The 12,801-nt window shown below is 43.2% G+C and overlaps 2 pseudogenes; one reads left to right on the top strand and one right to left on the bottom strand.

The window, feature by feature from the left end:
* The first annotated feature begins 300 nt into the window (after nt 1-300).
* On the top strand, nt 301-1,097 carry LOC125998974 (cysteine and histidine-rich domain-containing protein 1-like; annotated as a pseudogene).
* A 2,427-nt stretch (nt 1,098-3,524) lies between these two features.
* On the bottom strand, nt 3,525-3,577 carry LOC125999631 (uncharacterized; annotated as a pseudogene).
* Nucleotides 3,578-12,801: the final 9,224 nt, after the last annotated feature.

Below are 12,801 nucleotides of genomic sequence, written 5' to 3'. Positions count from 1 at the left end.
GTAACCCCTGAGTGCCACGGGGTGTGACCCAAAAACCAAAAAAAAAAAATGGGGGGGCGGAGAGATAGCATGGAGGTAAAGTATTTGCCTTGTATGCAGAAGGTTAGTGGTTCGAATCCCAGCATCCCATATGGTCCCCCGAGCCTGCCAGGAGAGATTTCTGAGCGTAGAGCCAGGAGTAACCCCTAAGCACTACCAGGTGTGACCCAAAAAAAAAAACAAAAAAAAGCTGTAAGATCTTTTTTGAAATAAAAAAAATCATGTCTCAGCCTCTCAGTTCCAAAGATGGTGGGGTGGGGCATGGCTCTGCTGTGCTACAATTTCCACTCGCGCTTCGACCCCGACACCAACGTTGACGAGGCCTGCACATACCACCCCGGTGTTCCAGTATTGGAATTGAAACCCAGATTTCAGGAGCACAGCATTAAATCCCTGAAGCTAGTAGAAGCAATAAAAAGACCTAACCCAGATGAGCCAATGACAAATCTGGAATTTAAGATATCTGCCTCCTTAATGCAAGCACTTGAGAACTTAAACTGTCATCAGGGAATGAAGAAGAGAAGAAAGAAGAATACAGTGATGAAATTAAGGTTGGGACCTCATGCAAAAATGCAGGGTGTTCAAAGACATGTCAGGGTCTACAGAGTCTTGAAAAAGCTTATGTGCGTCACTCTAGAGCACCTATTTTTCATGAAGGGATGAAATACTGGAGCTGTTCTAGAAGAAAAACTTCTGATTTTATTACATTCTTAGCCCAGGAGGGCTGTACAACAGGAAATCATGTGTGGACTAAAAAGTATTCTGGGGGAATAAAGTGGTTCCTGATAGACACAACTGGCAACAGACTGGAGGTGAAGTTACCATTTCAGTATCTATTAAATATTCTCTCCCAGAACTTAGTCAAGTAGAAGGTAACAGCACATTGTTAAATGTACACACTGTACTTGAAGGTGAGAAGGAATTTTATCAATTTTATGTAACTATGACTGCCACAACGATTGATATCACCATGAGAAAGCTGAGCCTACGCAGTGTGAGCAAGCCTTGAACTTCCTACAGCCCAAAAAAGTGAAAAACCAGAAGATCTAACCCAATGAGCAGCAGATTATTGCTTATTTCAGACTCGTGAAGTAGCTTGCTAGTGTGCCCTACTTTTGTTGTCAAATCTGGCATTTCAGGGTCAACATAAAGATCTTTAAAACCAAAGTCAGTTTGTTCTTGAGACTTCCACTCTGACTCTAATTAATATTGCATATTCACTTTTTTTCTCTCCACTAGAAATACAATTGTATCCTGTACTTGAAGAAGCTATAAAATGGCTCATAAATAGTTACAGTATTTCTTAGTACAGTTAGCAGAGAAATATAAATGAAAATATGTTTCGTATCCGTTTCCCTTATCTTCACAGTAAAGTGGAAAAACTATAAAATTTTTAATTTGTATTTAATGGGTTTGCATTCCTATAATACTTGAAAATCCTTAAGTGAAGGTGAAGTTCTGGACGATTACTTTTTCTTGGAGAACTAATTCTGAGGTAGTGTAGTATGTATTTAAGGAAAAATAGGCATTAATCAATTATAATTTGCTTTCGGGTATGAATTTTAAAAATACATCAGTTCCTCTACAGTAGATCATATACACCTTGTGTTTGTGAGTCCCTGTGTCTGGTTTCCCATTCCTAGCAATACAAAAGAAAAACAAAAAACAGATACCTCTCACACACATCTCAACATTGTAATTTAAGAGTGGGGGAGACATGTGTCCAGAGAGACCCATTTGATCCAATTTACCACTTTTGTAAAAATAAGCAATAATGTTCAACATCTTTTTGTGAGTTTAATTTTTATGAATGGCGTTATGAGTATATTACATCTGATTTATAAGCTGTACCTTCCGTAAGTCTTTTGTTGCACGTCAAGAGGATCTATGAGAGCTTCCCTGGGGAGGGGGGGGTAAAAACGAAGTTTGAGTTTATGAAAGATTGTGGGAATACATTAGTTTTGGAAAATCTAAATATTTCAGCTTTGCATTGTAACAACTCTGTTTTCCATGTCTGATAATATAGCGTCATCCTTTTGGATTTTTTTTCCGCCTCCCACCCCCCTTTTGGATTTTTTAAAAGATGCCTTGAAAATGTAGATGATAGTTTTTTGATTACTGTATACTTTATAAAGCTATTATACCTATCATAGAATTAGATTATTTATGCATTTGAACCCAGGGAAGGACAGGTGAATCTTTAGTAATGTGGTCAAGTTCACGAAGTAAACTAAAATGAATAAATGTTATGAAGACCATAAACTGATAAAGCATATACATTTGGGCATGAGTTATGCTTCTATAAATTAAAATTACTATTTCCCAAGAAAAAAAGAAATAAAAAATCAAAAGAATAAATTTCAGGTTGGAGTGATAGTTCTACAGGTAGGATGCTTGCAGGGTTTGATCGCCAAGACCTCATATGGTCTGCAGAGTCTCTTCAGGAGTGATCTCCGAGTGTAGAGTTCGGAGTAAGGCCTGAGCATCATTGGTTGTATCCTCCACAAATGGGAATAGTTTCTTACAAAACTACAGATGCTGATGAAATTAGTTTATTGTACAGTTTCCATGGGGGGTTGTGGCATTTTTCAATGTCTAAGTTCATCTCTTTAGCAGTAAATTATGTCTCTCATCCTGTCCCCATGTCTGGCCGTGTCTCTGAGCCATCTACATGTCTCCAATGTATGACTGTCTGGTCTTGTCCCTATCTCATTCTCTGCCTTGCTCCTGGGCTCAAACCTGCAGCTGTCCCTTGGCTGGGACATGCTACTCTGTCACCTATCACAGCTCCTCTAGCTCCATGTCTAGTGTGGTTTCCCTTGTTTGTCCAATTATGGGCACATGTCTGTGGGTAGATTAAGACTCTTCACTGGGGGCCGGCGAGGTGGCGCTAGGGGTAAGGTGTCTGCCTTGCAAGTGGTAGGCAAGGAAAGGACCACGGTTTGATCCCCCAGTGTCCCATATGGTCCCCCCAAGCCAGGGGCAATTTCTGAGCATGTAGCCAGGAGTAACCCCTGAGCATCTAACGGGTGTGGCCCGAAAAACCAAAAAAAAAAAGACTTCACTGTTAGGGCCAGAGAGATAGCACAGCTGTAGGGTGTTTGCCTTGCATGCAGCAGTTGCAGGAAAGACTGTGGTTTGAATTTTGGTCCCCCAACCCTGCCAGGAGCATTTCTGAGCCCAAAGCCAGGAGTGACCCCTGAGTGCCACCAGGTGTGAGCCAAAAACAAAAACAAACTGTTCCACCAGCTTCTCGAGGGAATATGCAGGGCATCTAAGGGCACACTGCCTAGCTGAGGGACTTTCTTGCTTTATTTTGGGGAAAAGACACACTGGCTGTACTCAGGGATTTCTCCTGGCTCTGCACTCAGGGATCATTCCTGGTGGTGCTTGGGGGATATATGGGATGCTGGGGATTGAACTGTGTGCAAGGCAAGAACCTTACTCACTGTACTATCACTCTGAACTCACTTTATGTGTAGGAGGGGGACTTTCCAGGAAAACCTGTTAGAGAAATTCTAAAAGAGCTATCACACTGCTCACTTTTTAATATCTTACTATTTCCCATTTTCCCTTCCCCACACATCCCCTGGCCAGTTTGACTGGATTCCTTTTCAGGGAGATGTATATTAGATTTTGGGGTCACACCTAGCGATGATCCTCTGAGGTTACTCCTGGTGGTACTCCTGGTACCATATGCATTGCAGGAGATGGCATGTTCCATCTCTCCAAACCCCTTTTCTTTTCTTTCTTTTTTTCTTGGGGAGCAGCGAACAGGGGTTACTCCTGGCTCTGCACTCAGAAATCGCCCCTGGCAGACTAGGGGGACCATATGGGATGCCAGGAATCGAACAGGGGTCCTTTCTGGGTTGGTTGTGTGCACAGCAAATGCCCTACTGCTGTGCTCTCTCTTGGCCCTACCTCTTTTCTAAATTTTAAATTCTATTTAATCTTTGGTTTGGAGCCACCCCTGGTTGTGCTCAGGACTTATTGCTTCCTGGCTTTATGCTCAGGGATCACTCCTGGCAGGGCTCAGAGACCCTTTGTGGTGCCAGGAATCAAACCTAGTTCAGGCATATGGAGGGCAAACACTCCTTTGTCCTATTTTTTTTTTTTTTTGTTTTTTTGGGCCACACCCGGCGGTGCGCAGGGGTTACTCCTGGCTGTCTGCTCAGAAACAGCTCCTGGCAGGCACGGAGGACCATATGGGACACCGGGATTTGAACCAACCACCTTTGGTCCTGTATCGGCTGCTTGCAAGGCAAACACTGCTGTGCTATCTCTCCGGGCCCCCTTTGTCCTATTTCTACATCCTTCACATCTTTTGTTTGTTTTGTTTGGGGGCCACACCTGTCTGTGTTCAGGGGTGACTCCTGGCTCTGTACTTAGAAATCACTCCTTGCAGGCTTGGGGGACTATATGGGATACCAGGGTTTGAACCTGGGCCGGTTGCTTGCAAAGCAAATGCCCTACCCACTGTGCTATCACTTCAGCCCCATCCTTCACAACTTTCTCCCAATAATCAAGCATCCAAAGGCCTCAGGAATAAATCCACTTTCATTCACTTTCATGGCCAGAACTCAGCTTCTTCCTAGTCAGCCATTGATAATAGGATACAAAGGGATGGGGGGAAAAGTTTGGCTTTCGAGCTCCAGAAAGACAACTCTAGGTTTTTTAAACCCTGAATTGTAATTAAAATATGCCTGTGACCATACCTTTGTATTCGCACGCATCACTCAGCTTATGGATCTGACTTGAATCCTCTCTTTTTCTTTTTCTTTCTTTCCTTTTTTTTGGGGGGGGGGAAGTGTCACACCCGGCAGCGATCACGGGTTACTCCAGGCAGGCTTGGGGGAACCATATGAGATGCCAGGATTCAAACCCGAATCTGGCCTCTGTTGGCCACGTGCAAAGCAAATGCCATACCGCTGTGCTAATGCTCTGGCCCCTTTCTTTTCCTTTCTTTCTTTTCTTTTCTTTTCCATTCCTTCTTCCTTCCTTTCCTTTCCTTTCCTTTCCTTTCCTTTCCTTTCCTTTCCTTTCCTTTCCTTTCCTTTCCTTTTTTCCTTTCCTTTCCTTTCCTTTCCTTTCCTTTCTTTCTTTCTTTCTCTCTCTCCTCTTTCTCTCTCTCTTTCTTTCTTTTCTTTTTCTTTCTTTCTTTCTTCTCCTTTCTTTTTCTTTCCTTTTCCTTTCTTTTCTTTCTTTTTTCTCTTTTCTTTCTTTCTTTTCTTTCTTTCTTTTTTCTTTCTTTTTTTTTCTTTCTTCTTTTCCTTCTTCTCCTCCTCTTCCTTCCTCTCTTCTTCCTCCTTCCTTCTTTTCTTTCTTTCTTTCTTTCTTTCTTTCTTTCTTTCTTTCTTTCTTTCTTCTTCTTTCTTTTTTCTTTCTTTCTTTCTTTCTTTTCTTTCATTCTTTCTTCTTTCTTTCTTTCTTTCTTATTCTTTCTTTCTTTCTTTTCTTCTTTCTTTCTTCCTTTCTTTTCCCTTCCCTTTCCTTCCTTTCCCTTCCCTTTTCCCTTCCCTTCCCTTCCCTTCTCCTTCCTTTCTTTTCTTTCTTTTCTTTTCTTTTCTTTTCTTTTCTTCTTTCTCTTTTCTTTTCTTTTCTTTTCTTTTCTTTTCTTTTCTTTTCTTTTCTTTTCTTTTCTTGTTGTCAGGGATCGAATTCCAGCTCCAGCAGTCTGTACATCATTGCTGCTTTAAGGTTTTTTTGTTGTTGTTTTTGGGTCACACCCGATGGTGCTCAGGGACTACTCCTGGTAGGATTGGGGGACTATATGGGATGCTGAGAATTGAACCCAGGTTGGCCACGTGCAAGTCAAATGCCATACCTACTGTGCTACCACTTCAGCTCCCGAGTAAGGAGTTTTCTTTACAAATGCTTCCTTCACAAATCAGACCACTGGAGTAAGATACCATCAAAGAAGGAGTTCTGCTTTCAGTTCTGAAGTTCCCAAATTTATATGGCCTACAGGCTTTTCAGAAAAAAACTCACTAGCCTCTTTTTTTATTGGGTGGGGGATGTTGGGCCATATCTGGCTGTGCTCAGGGCTTACTCCAGACTCTGTGGTCAGGAATAACTCCTGGAGGGGTTTAGGGGACCCTATGCAGTGCTGGGGGATTGAACTGGAGTTGGTGCATGTAAGGCCAGCACCTAAACCCTTGTACTCTCCTCAGCCTTCCAAATGCAGTTGATGATGTCCACTCAACTGAGTGTTGGAGTGGGAACAAAACAGAAGTCTTTGGGGGGGGGGGTGTTCCCAGAGATAATACATTGCACATCACATTGTATGAATCCAACCTGGGTTTGATCCTCAGTACCCCATAGTGTACCCTGAACACCACCAGAAGTGATCCCTAAATGCAAAGCCAGGAGTTAGCCATGAGCATAGCAAAATGTTGCTCAACATCTTCCCATCTCAAATAAAGAGTTCTAATATTTGCAGAGCAAAGATTTGAACCCAGGGCCTCATACATGCAAGAAAACTGCTAAAATACTGAGTCATATCCCAATTCCAGTAAGAGCAAAAAAGAAGAGGGATTTTTGTCCATGCTTGTCAGGAAATGAATTAACATTAAAAACAGTTTCCATAAGACATTAATTCAGCCCAATTTAATTTTCCTTGCTGTGCTGGGTCCTGTTTCTTTTCTCACTTGATAAGGCAAACATTTGGCTGATGTCATATGCCTTGGGGCTAAGATGGCCCAGATCCTGAGTCCAAAGTGCTCTGAAACATGGTCTGTTGGGTTGAGTGTTTTTAAGGGTGAGACTTAGAGAGGTTGAGCCATACCAGACAGTACACAGGGACTAATCATTGCTCTCTGCTCAGAGTCATTCTGGAGGTGCTTGGGGGGGGTATTACACTGTGCAGGGGATCATGTGAAATTGAAGTCTCTCCTCTTTTAACTTTCTCTAGCCCCTGGGGTGGTCTATTAGGGATGTGCTGGTGGTAGCATATCCTGCTGGAACTCTCTCTGTCATTACTTCCTCTAATCCCAAACTAGAAAACTTTCTACAATAAATTGCCTATGCAAATACAATAGACACAGCTGTGGGACTACAATAGATACAGCTATTGGGTATTTGAAATGTGGCTAGTAAGAGACTGAGGAAATAAATTGTATTTAATTTTAATTTATTGTACTTGAAAAGTCACATGGGGTTAGTGGATCCTACATCGAACAGCACTTTTCTATATAATTTGTTCTTTTTGTCTTCTTTTGGGGGGTCATACCTGGCGGTACTCAGGGGCTACTCCTGGTGGGGCTCTGGGGATCTTATGAGTTCTCATAGAACTCAGGTCAGCTGTGTGCAAGGCAAAAGTCCTACCCACTGTACTATCTCTGGCTCCTGTTCTATATAATCTCTAGCAAGGCTTTTAGGCATCTTGAAGAGATTGCTGAGATTCCATGTTGGAAAACAAAATGGTTCCATTTTATTTATTATAGTCTTCCAAAGCATCTAAATGTAGGAAAATGGAGAACCTTGTTAGGGAATGGTGCCCAAGTGCTCCGAGGACCAGAGGGCAAGAAGATAATTAATCCTCAGGGCACTAGACTGTACAGTGCATGATAATCAGCAGCAAACTAGAGTTTTTTAAACTGAGCAAAACATTTTGCATTAGAGCTAACTATTAATATTGTTTTAGGGTTATTCCTGGAGAAGCATGGTACTTACTACTCCTGACTTAGTTTTAAGTCAACCAGGCCTCCTGTATGCAAAGTTTGTACTTGGGCCTTTTATCCTTGGCCTAGAATTTGACTCTTTTGGAGTGGTGGGTGTTTGGAGCTATGCCAAGTGGTACCCAGGGATTACTATTTGTTCCGTGTTCAGAATTCACTTCTTGCAGAACTTGGGGGCACTATTTGCAAAGCAAGTTTGCTATATTTAGAAGACAAGTACTGTAACCTCTGTATTTCTCTGACCTTATAAATGTCCACTTTTTAACAGCCACCCTTTCTTTAGGCCTTGCACATGAGCCTGAATGTTTCTTGAAAATACAGCTTGAGGGGCCAGAATGATAGCATAGTAGGGAGGACATTTGCCTTGCAAACAGCCAAAACGGGCTTGATCTTCAGCACCCTGAGCCCCACCAGGAATGACCCCTGAAAACAGAGCTAGGAGTAAGCCCTGTGCATGGCTGGATGTGTGCATGGCTGGATGCGGCCTGCTCCCCAAGAAAAATATAGTAGGGTGTGTTGATAACAGAAGAGTAAAAACTCTATACCTTCCAATTTTACTGTGAACCTTAAGTAAGTATTGGGGGTTAAACTTAGTCAATAGCAGTGCAAAAGGATAGCTCAGTGGTTACAAGTGGCTGCCTTGAAAATATGAGGCCATGAATTTAATCCTCAGTGCCATTGACATGCTCTGGGGGTTGTTCCCATGCTCTGTTTTCTGAGAGTCCCACCCAGTGACACTTAAACATGTCTAAACCTCAGGACCATGCTGTGACCCTCCCATTTCAGGGTGGTGGCATTGTTGTACTTCTTGGTGGGGGAAGATTATAACTTTCTGGATTATAGTGATAATCCATCATTATCTCATCACTGGATGCACACGAAGAATGAACAGCAAGACTTGCATACAGCCAACCCAGGTTCAATTCCCACCATCCCAGATGGTCCTTACTGCCAAGTGTATTTCCTGAGTGCAGAGCAAGGAGAGGGTAGGGTGACTGCCTTGAATATATCTGATCTGGGTTTAATTGCAGCCCTACATAGGGTTCCCCAAATATCTGGGGATTTATGGGGGGATGCTGGAGGCCCATATGTGATTCTGGGTCAACTGCATATAAAGGCAAGCACTTTACTTCTCCTTGTGCCATCTCTCTAACATTGACTTCACAGAGTAATCCAAATGCCCTTCAAAGGGCCAGAGAGTTAGTACTGTGGATAGGCTGATTGCCTTAAACATGTCTGACTTGGGTTTAATCTCAGTCCTGCATAGGGTTCCCCAAATATCTCCACGAGTGAACCATGAAATCAGAGTCAGAAATAAGTCCTAGGCACAGCCGAGTGGGACCCAAAACCCCAACAAAACAAAAGATGCACGAGAAGCGCCACATTGATTGCAGATGACCCTTTGAATGGGGGCTGTAAAGGCTGCTGTTGCATTCTTTGTTCCAGAGTGGGAGGCTTGGCTTTTAGTGCAACATCAGGGAAACTGCTGCAGAATTGTTAGCCAGCTACTCTCCAAAATGCCAACATTCTGACAAAGACGAAGGAACGGTTTCAGGATAAAGGACATTTTTCAGAGTTAAGAAGTAACCTTTTAGTCTTAAGAGTGAATGTTTCAGACTTAACAAAATGCTACTTGCTGGTCCAGAGTGATAAGTCAGTGAATAGGGCACTTGTCTTACACGTAGCTGATCAGGGTTTTATTCCTGGCATCCTATATGGTTCCTCAAGCACTGCCAGGACTAAGTAATGCATGAGTTCAGATCCAGGAGTAACCCCTGAGCATTGCTGGGTGTGGCCCCCCAAAAAAACATATTAAAAGTAACTTGCTGGGTTTTAAGAAAAATAAAGACATTCTTGCAATAATAATTTTCAGGCACAAAAGAGAAAAGAGCTAGAAGTTCCAGCTCACCTCAGGAAGCTCACCACAAACAAGGATGAGTTCAGTTAGAGAAATAACTATGTTTTGAACTATCCTAATAATGAGAATGTACGAGGGAAATAGAAAGCCTGTCTAGAGTACAGGCGGGAGTTGGGTAGGGAGGAGGGAGATTTGGGACATTGGTGATGGGAATGTTGCAGTGGTGATGGGTGGTGTTCTTTACAAGATTGAAACCCAAATACAAACATGTATGTAATAAAGTTGGTTAAATAACCCCCCCAAAAAAGAAAGTAACTTGCTTGTTAATCAGATGTGGGTGCTGGAGAGGATGATAAGTGGGACCATGTTTTTCAAATAAGGGCCTGAGATGACTCTGAGGGTCAGTGCTGCTTCTGTATATGGTTCCCTAAGCACTGTCCATAGTGAGTTACTCTTTTTTGTTGTTGTTTTGGTTTTTGGGTCGCACCTGGCAGTACTCAGGGGTTACTCCTGGCTCTCTGCTCAGAAATCGCTCCTGGCAGGCACAGGGGAATATATGGGATACTGGGATTTGATCCAATGACCTTCTGCATGCAATGCAAACGCCTTACCTCCATACTATCTCTCCAGCCCGCGAGTTAGTCTTAGACACTGAGCCAGGAATAAATCCTGAGCACTGCCTGAGTTATCTCTTTTATTTATTTTGGGGGTCACAACTGAAGGTACTCAGGGGTTGCTCCTGGCTCTATGCTCAGAAATCGTCCCTGGCAGACTCAGGGAACCATATGGGATGCCAGGATTCGAAACATCATCAGTCCTGGGTCGGCCATATGCAAAGCAAAAGCCCTACTGCTGTGCTATTGCTGTGGCCCACACCTGAGTTACTTATTCCAGACTTTTTTCTCTTGTATTTGGGGACCAAATCCGGTGATGTTTTGGGATTACTCCTGGCATGGTGCTCAAAGGTTACTACGGGTGTTGCCTGGGAAACCAGATGTGATGCTGGAATAGTCCAATTCTGGTTGGTTGTATATAAAACCAGATCCATGAGCCCTGCCTGTACTACCTCTCGGGCCCCAGACCACCACTTTCTCCTCTCTTCACAAGGGACCCAACACCATGGGGTGGTGAGGATCCTCTCAGCAAGGCACAACATCGGGGCTTCAACTCAGGACCTCACGCCTGTGCTGGGCTCCCTCAGAACCCCTGTGCCATCTTCTGAGAGATTCCTCCGGTATTCCTCTTTTGGAGGGGGGCACATCTGGTGGTGCTCAGGAGCTACTCCTGGCTCTGTGCTCAGAAATTGCTCCTAGCTTTTCTGCACAAGATAGCCAAGAAGACGCCATCAAACACAATCTCCAGGGCCCAAACCTGGTAAGGGCCCCACCCAATAAGATGGGTGCTGATCCCTGCTGTGTGTGAACAGATGAAAATAGAAGTCTTTGATAAACTCAACAGAAAGAACATAGGAATCATTGGAGTCCCAGATACTCAGGAAGAGAATATTAAGAAGAGTTGGAGGAAGTGTGAGAAGAGGAAGGGGAGTAAAAAGAAGAGGAAGAAGGGAAGGAAGAATAAAAAGAGAAAAGAAGAAGAGGAAGAAAAAGGACACCAGGCGGGAAAATCCGCGAAAGTACACCGGCCCAGTGGGGCCCAACTGTGAAAAACTGTGAGTGTGACCTGTCTATGTCTGTCTACTGTCCTCTTGCGTGAAACTCTTGCGAGTGGGGCAAAAAGAGGCTCCAGCGGAGCACGGCCACTCTGCTTCGCTACGCTGCCGTGCACTCTTTCTAAGGAAAGAACTCCATTGCAACAAGAAGGAAAAATCACACTAAGAACGGCGCTATATCACAGAAGCAAACATTTCTCTCTGGACTGTCTTCTCTGTTGCATGCTCGGGCCTAAGATTTGACCCAGTGTGAGGCTTCATCCACGGAGGACTCCCCTCCCTTAGAAGCAAGTCAGCCCATCCAGAAACGGAGGAGCCAGAGGAGTGTGCTGCCTGCATCATATAGACAATGAATACCACCACAACACGTAGAAAAACCCACAATACAAGTGTGACAATGGGGAAACAACGCAGGCCAGCATCAGACATAGAGAATGAAGATGACAATTCTGAGGACCAGATAATGACCAACCAACTAATCAACCTCTCAGATAAGGACTTTAGACTAGCAATATGGAAGATGCTCAACGGACTCCAAGAAACCATGGATCGAGTTGAACAGAACACTAATAAGAACCAAGAAAATATGAAGACAGAAATCACAAAACTCCAAACCGAAATACCATGTCAACTAACAGGACTGAAAAAGTCAGTAAACGAAGTGAATGACAAAATGGATAAGCTCTGGGACAGGGTATCAGAAGCTGAGAATAGACTTGGTGCTGTGGAAGATGAGATACATAACAATTCCATACAGCAGGAGATATTGGACAAAAAACTTAAAGCAAATGAGCAGACAATGGAAAAATTAGTCAAAGAATGGGAACAGATGAAAATAGAAGTCTATGATAAGATCAACAGAAACAACTTAAGAATCATTGGAGTCCCAGAGACCCAGGAAGAAAATTTCCAGGAAGAATCAATGGTCAAGAACATCATTAAAGAGAAACTTCCAGAGCTAAAGAATATATGTGATCAAATCCTGCATGCCTGAAGAGTACCAACCAAAAGAGACCCCAGAAAAACCACCCCAAGACACATCCTAGTCACAATGACAAATCCCACAGATAGAGACAGAATTCTGAAAACAGCAAGATCAAAAGGGGAAATCACGTTCAAGCAAGCTTCCCTGAGATTTACAGCAGACCTGTCACCAGAAACACTCAATGCCAGAAAGCAGTGGTGGGATATTGTGACAAGACTGAATGAAATAAATGCTTCACCCAGAATACTATACCCAGCAAAACTCAGTTTCCGGTTTGATGGAAGAATACATGGCTTCACAGACAAAAAACAGCTCAGAAACTTCACAGACACAAAACCAGTCTTAAGAGAAAAACTGAAAGACCTAATCTAAGACAAGACTACCCAAAAGACACACCAAATTTTGAAATAAAGATGGCGTTAAATCCCAGGACAATTCTTTCTCTCAACGTCAATGGACTAAATGCACCAGTTAAGAGACACAGAGTGGCTAAATGGATCAAAAAACTCAATCCAACCTTCTGCTGCCTACAAGAAACGCACCTGAATAGTCAGAACAAACATAGACTCAAAAT

The sequence above is a fragment of the Suncus etruscus genome, chromosome X (genome assembly GCF_024139225.1).
Source record: "Suncus etruscus isolate mSunEtr1 chromosome X, mSunEtr1.pri.cur, whole genome shotgun sequence".
Taxonomy (NCBI): domain Eukaryota; kingdom Metazoa; phylum Chordata; class Mammalia; order Eulipotyphla; family Soricidae; genus Suncus; species Suncus etruscus.
Note: the sequence above shows the minus strand (reverse complement) of the source record. Positions and strands in the feature narration are given on the sequence as shown.